The sequence below is a fragment of the Coptis chinensis genome, chromosome 2 (genome assembly GCF_015680905.1).
Source record: "Coptis chinensis isolate HL-2020 chromosome 2, ASM1568090v1, whole genome shotgun sequence".
NCBI lineage: Eukaryota > Viridiplantae > Streptophyta > Magnoliopsida > Ranunculales > Ranunculaceae > Coptis > Coptis chinensis.
In genome coordinates, this window is record NC_141457.1 from 10,519,553 (window position 1) to 10,526,262 (window position 6,710).

The 6,710-nt window shown below is 40.1% G+C and overlaps 1 long non-coding RNA gene across 1 annotated transcript; it reads right to left on the reverse strand.

The window, feature by feature from the left end:
• Positions 1-2,113: 2,113 nt before the first annotated feature.
• On the reverse strand, positions 2,114-6,354 carry LOC147514835 (uncharacterized). The gene is made up of 4 exons (XR_015213298.1): positions 6,072-6,354; positions 5,927-5,975; positions 5,713-5,771; positions 2,114-5,176 (listed from the first exon to the last, which is right to left on the reverse strand). It is a non-coding gene; the product is annotated as an uncharacterized LOC147514835 (long non-coding RNA).
• Between the last annotated feature and the right edge of the window lie 356 nt (positions 6,355-6,710).

Sequence of the window (6,710 nt, forward strand, 5' to 3'; positions counted from 1 at the left end):
AGTTAGAGATGACTACTTTAACTGATAGGCTTAGTGAGTCCCAAAATATTGTACAAATTGTGGAGTGTGACTATCGTCTAAGTAAGGAGCATATAGGTCGTGTTGTGCAGGAGTATTGGCATGTATATTAGCAAAGTAGTATATAAAATGCACAACAAGAATATTAACAAAGTAATATATTACCGCCCCCCAATACTGCACGTGGATATCATTCGCATGTAGTGTTGAATAAGAATCGACAACAAATCGAGGTTCAGCAGGTTCTGTTCACAAAATAACTCGGTTGAATGATGCAACCGGGTTAAGCATGTTGTCATACTCAGATTATATATATTGTATGACAATGTGAACTGTAGCTAAAGAATAACCTCATTGAAGCGTAATCGGATTGAGCAGTTTTGTAAGAATGCTCAGATAAAATAAGTATATATAGTTGAACCCTTGAAGGTGTTATCATAGACATTTTTGGAAAAGATTATCCCAGTTAGCGTGAAGCGTAGCTGGGATGAGTTTTTTTGTTGTGAAGCTCAGATATGACATTAATGCACAGAGTTTGATTCTATACATATTATCTTCGGTTTAGAGGGTCAATGCCATATAACCGTACCAAGTGATGTTCTCTATCCAGACTTGGCGGTGCCTCCAAGGGATAGATTGCATCAAGCACTTGGGTTTTTAAGTCCTAAAAGTTCGGAGTTACCCAGTTCACAAATAGGACTGAGCCAGAGGGTCAACGCCATTTACTCGGACCAAGGTACATTGCGCTTTTATACTTTGCCTTTTTGAAATTCGGAGATTTCTATTTCAAGCCGAAGCCAGGCAAGAGGGTGGTCAAAGCCATATACCTGGACCCGATACTTTAGTTGTACGGGACATTTTTCAAGCCTGTCGCACTCGCAGCACTTGCCTTATCACCGGCCCCAGTTGATGTATAGGAGGATCGCTCAAGTCTGTACCAAGCCAGAGGGTCAATGCCATTCACCTGGATTATAGAATTTGAGTTACAAGAACACCAAACTCAACCAAGCACGTTGAGCGCTTGAACTTGGATTATAACAAGAAAGGTGAGGCTCCTTACTTGACCAGGCATGCTAAACATTGGAACCTGGATTTTTATAGGGGGAGTTTGATTACCACATTAAATCTGACCAAGCGCACTGAGTGGCAAAACTTGGATTACAAAATAAATGGGAGGGGATTAGCTACTAATCCCATTTTAACCAGGTGCGCTAAGCATTTGAGCCTGAATTTTGTAGTAGTAAGTAGGAGGTAGTTCACTGATTCTAACTTGACCAGGCGAGCTGAGCACTTGAACCTGGGTTTAAGTTCAAAGATTGAGCATGTAAAAATGATTTACTAAGATCAGCTTGAGCTTTGCTTTGCAAACTTCGGTGTTGCAGTGAAAACCTTGTGGATATTCAAAAGCTCAGAAACACTTCAGATAGTAGTTCAACTATGGCTGAGAATCCATATCAATCAGCCCAAACTTTCCTGAATTAATTATTGCAAGTGTTGAGGCTTTGACGTCCTCATCATAGGTTTTGATATGCTGGAATGATATATCAAAAATATTATGGTTCCGATATGTCCCTGCACGCCCCCAGATGAAATTGTACTGAGGTTGATCTCTTCATTAGGGGCCTTAAATTGGCTTCTCCATTTGCATGGATTGATTTGCATTGTTGCGACTGATGCATTGTTGACGCCCCCAGAATTGCGGTGGACTAACAATATTGTAATTGATATGGTGCTGAAGAGATATTGACCTTTGATTTGGATCGAACCTTAAATGTTCCCTCTGTATGGGAAATTTAGAAGTCTAATGAGAAATCCAGCCCGACGGTATGCTGTGTGATATCCAGCCTGACGATATGTTATGGATGATCTGAGAAAACTCTATGAATTGTAGACTAGATCTCTGCCTGTAATTCGTTATAGCTAGAGATGCAGTCTACTAGAACGAAGTAAACTGTGAATTGTAGACCCATTTTGATGGATTTATTTATTGGATCACAATTGAAATCAATGACAAAAGTAGCTTATTAGACTTTAACCCTCGAAACGAGCATCTTTGAAAGGACTTTGTTTTGAACCTCTAAAGATAATTCAATGTCACCAGATGACTCCTAGGAATAAGGTAAAGTAATTGTCTTGTATTGGCTAGAATGACACCTTTGACATATACAGTTAACTAGCCTTAGAGTTTTGTTGAGGTCTCCCCCAGTGATGTTAAAGTTTTAGAAATTTTAAATCTTCTTCAACAGTAGCATACCTATCTGCTCGCACCAGCAAATCCTGAACCATTTCTGGAGGCTTCAGAGTTAGTAAGTTGTACAGACCATACTTAACAAAAGGAAGAGCATTTTTGAAAGCTTGTGCAACAACGTCATCTGGGACATTGTTGACCTCCTTGAGCAGCACCCTGAGTTTTCTGACAAGGTCTCGAATGCTTTCTCCTTTCTCCGTGTGGAGGTTGAAAAGAGTTCCAGAACCTTTGATGGTCTTCCTGTTGTAGCGATAATGTTTTGAAAATTTATCAGCGAGCTGCGGAAATGTATGGATTGAACGAGGATGGAGCTCGTTAAACCATGTCAAAGCTTCTCTGCTAAGGGTAGCTTGGAACACTATGCACATCAACGTATCATTGTTGTTAAAAAGAGCCATAGACGAGCTGTACTTCATCAAGTGCTCACCTGGACAACCATCTACATTATCGTAGGTTGGAACTGAAGGTTGTTTGAAAGAACTAGGTGAAATGTAATCTTTGATTTCATCTATAAAAGGAGATTCTTCAGGTCCTTTGATTGCCAGTTTATGTCGCTTATCTTCCCGAGTAGCTTTGGAATCCATGGCATTTTTAACGAGTTCTTGGACTCGCTGCTCATTCAAGTTGTCACTATTTTCCTATAGACTGACATTGTTCGTGCCGACTCTGTGGGTATGGTTTCTCCTTTTAGGGCTCCAGTCTGGCTCAATAGAGCCGTGCCTATATCGCTTGAAATTTGCTTCAGCCCTGCTTGGGTTTAGCTCTCTGGCCCACTGTTGTCTACCTATTTTATCTCCAGCTCTCTAATAACCTCTATTAGTCCTCCGGTGAGTGTTCCTCGAACCATTGTATCCAGATTCTGAAGAATCTGAACCTCCAGGACTACGATCAAATCTTCTGTTACCTCGAGCTGGTTTGTATTGTCCTCTCTGTGGTACCAGACTGCGAGAGCGTTGCATGTCACGCTCTAGATCGATTTGATCAAAAGAGGAATATTCAGAAACTGACACTAATCGTTCCTTGGAGTACTAGGAACGTCTTGATACTGATCTGCTTCGGTGACGCTGTGGGCTACGAACCCATCCTAATACAACGTCATCTCCACCTAAACGTTCCACAATTGGAGTTCTGTGGTTTTGGGTGCGGCTGGAAGCGTGGCTCCTTGGATGATGCCTCCTTCTAGGAGACCTGCTTTCCCTTGGTTCGGAAGATTCCTGCTGAGAGTTTTCTTCCCTAGGCCTTTTGCCTTCATTTCTCCTAAGCAGATCATTTTCTCTGGTCAGCCTGAGCAGCATAGACATCAGAGTTTCTTCATCAAATGGGTGAGCACTTTAGCTCAGATCCTGAGGGCTCGATTCAGGCCCAAGTCGCCTTGCAAACGTCTAGGCAGTATGGATGGTCCAGATCTGGTGGAAATAACACCCGACCTAAGCCCAAGGTGTTGCTGCAGACGCTGATGCAACATCGAAGGTCTTACCCTAGTAGATACAAATCCGTCTCCGTGTGTGATGACTCAAGTATCCATAGTTGCATCTTGTTCCCCTGCTGGAATAGTAATTCGCAGGTTTTCCACCAAAGCTTCTTCTTCATGCTGAGCGTCCAGATTCTATGGGGGAATTTGACGCGCATGCTAATGCTGAGCATGAACCTCATGGGCAATTGTGTGTTGTGCTATTTCAGCATTAGGAGGAAGGTTTTGTGCAATTTCTGGAGCCTTACTGGTGTTAGCCAATTTTTTATTCCTTTTGGTTCTACCAACAGCTATTGATCGTGATATTCAATAAAAACAGAAGAACGTGGTGAAGGTATTTTCCCCACAGATGGTGCCAAAAGATGTCGGGGCAAAAATTGAAGTAAAACAGAGCTACCCAGACACTCTTAGAAATCTACCTTATGAATATCACAACCCATAGAATGACACACACAATTAAATGATAATGATAGTAAATGGGATGGTTTGATTGGATGTTTGAGACTGAACCACTTTTTAGTTCGGTGGCTGCCTACATACCCCAGAGGGATCAAGTCTCTGAAAGTCTACGGAGTATAGAGCTTTCAATGTAGTTATGTTCCTGAAAAACTCTTCAATGTGTAACCACCCGAAAACCTAGAGAATATCTAGATATAGATCCTTATCCCTAGTTTTCAGGTACATTGAATAGAGTCAAAACCTCTAGATTCTGTGAGATCCGGTTGGGCCTTGTTTTTCAGCTAATTTCGGGCTTATAGTGAGGCTTGGCCCACATGCCATGATGTGCCCTGGCTACAAACCTAGGCTAAGCCTGTAGATTTGAAGGGTCCAGTCTGGGTGCCATGTTCAGAGAACATGCCCAGCTGGTCCATAGAGACGTTGTGCTGCTGAGCATTATGTGCCCTGGCTACGAACCTGGGCTAAAGCCTGCAGATATGAAAGGTCCAGTCTGGGTGCCATGTCTAGAGGACATGCCCAGTTGGTCCATAGAGACTCTGCGCATGCCATCGAGTTGGAAGTCTCACTGCCCACAATTGGTCCAATGAAGCCCCAGAATAGGAGGATTAGATAATTCCATGCAGACCATTTATGAGGGTCCACACAAGTCGTAGATGATTTTGTATAAAAATATTTGAGACTATCGTGCTACTATAACAATGTAATCGATGTATCCTTATTGCCGTTTCCTAAGAACTTGATTGAGAGCTGTAAGAATCATAAATACCAAAAAATCAAAAAAGCCAAGACAATGCTTATTGTTTAAAGGTGTTCACAATCAACTATTCACAAGAAGCAGTTTGTCAGGGGAAAGTTTCTGCACTTAGACTATGCTCCATCTCTGTGTCCGAAAAATTTATTTCTTGGGTACATCACTCTTCATTGCATTCTATATGGAAGCTCCAATTTCCCACGAATGGGAGGATGGTTAAGAGATATTGCTGTGGAAATGAGAATACAATTAGGATATATTTCAACTGTCAGTTCTTCCATAACATTGCAATTAAAGTTATTCCATAACATTCCTATACATTTAAAAAAACAAATTGCAATGTCTAACAAATTATCTGCAGATTTTGATTAATTAGTCAAGAATGATAGCATAGAAGTAATGATATCTTAGCAACCAAAGCAAGTCTTAAGTCGATCCTACCAATGCATGGATTTGCACATGATGCATAGTTACACTATAAAAACCTTTCTATCTGGTTCCTGCTGGCATTTACACTGTATAAACCTTTCTAGCTCTAAACAGCCCAAAGAAAGAAATTTAATAATAACATCTAATGGTGCGTAGTTAACTACGTCACTATTAACAAAAATGCCGGGTTGACTACTTCATTATTCAGCTATCTCAGATACAAAAAACTGTGGCTCTTAAGCTTTATGTAATACCTACTTGTCCGACTTTTTTTAGGTGCACGCCTGACTTAAACCAAATGAATTATTAGTACTTTCAATGCAACTTATGGATTACCTTTGGCTTGTAAATGTTGGAACATTGTGTACATCATAGCTCCTCATACTGTGTGCAAACTATAAGGAACAAAATAAGCTAGATTAATTGATTATGCACATTGCTAGATAGGGAGAAAAAACCCCAATTTGTAAAACCATGGTACTAAAAATTAAACACCATATGTTGCTAGCCATAAAACCAAGAATCTAGCTACTGAAAGTTTAGACCTTACCTTACCTGCTCCTTCAAACATATACCAACACTTCATTAATCCACACCTCCTACAATATCCCAACAAATCAAAACCAAAGTGGAATTAAATTACACTCAAGTCAGAACAATAAATTAGTAACTCCAATTTGAACTTCAATGCTTACTGAGAAGAACTCTTCTTTATCTATTCTTATCCCTTTTATTCAATAAACTATATTTTTGAGTGCAATAGGTTAAGAGGTGTATTTGAAGGCTCGATGATTTAAAATAAAGAGTTTTGGGGGTGGGATTTGCCAAATCCCAAATCCCTTCTTCTCTTGCTTATTCTTTGTTAACGAAGGGTTCAATTTCTTTTTTGAGTTGTCAATTACCTAAGTACCCACACCGAACAGATGAAATAAGGGCGTATGTTTGGCTTTATTTTATTACCAAATAAAAGTCGTGAAAAGACAAAATAAACTTTGTCTAAATTGCAAAATAGTCCATTTGTTTTTAAGCAAAAGCCTCAATTGGGGTTATACAAAACCTTACAAGACCATCATTATGCATCCTACAATATTTAAAGCATGTCAAGAACTACTCCCATGAATAACCTATGGGAGTAGATGATTACAAGAATATGGAAAATAGTCCAATTCAAAAGGTAAACTTGTAAGGGCATCTCTAATGGGGGGTGTAAACCGTGTAAAGTGTAAAGTTTATACTCCAAATGCCAAAAAATTCCTTCCAATAGGGGTTGTATATCGTAGGTAATAGGTTATTAGTCAATAGATGGGGTGGGGAATTCCCCATCCTGCTATTAG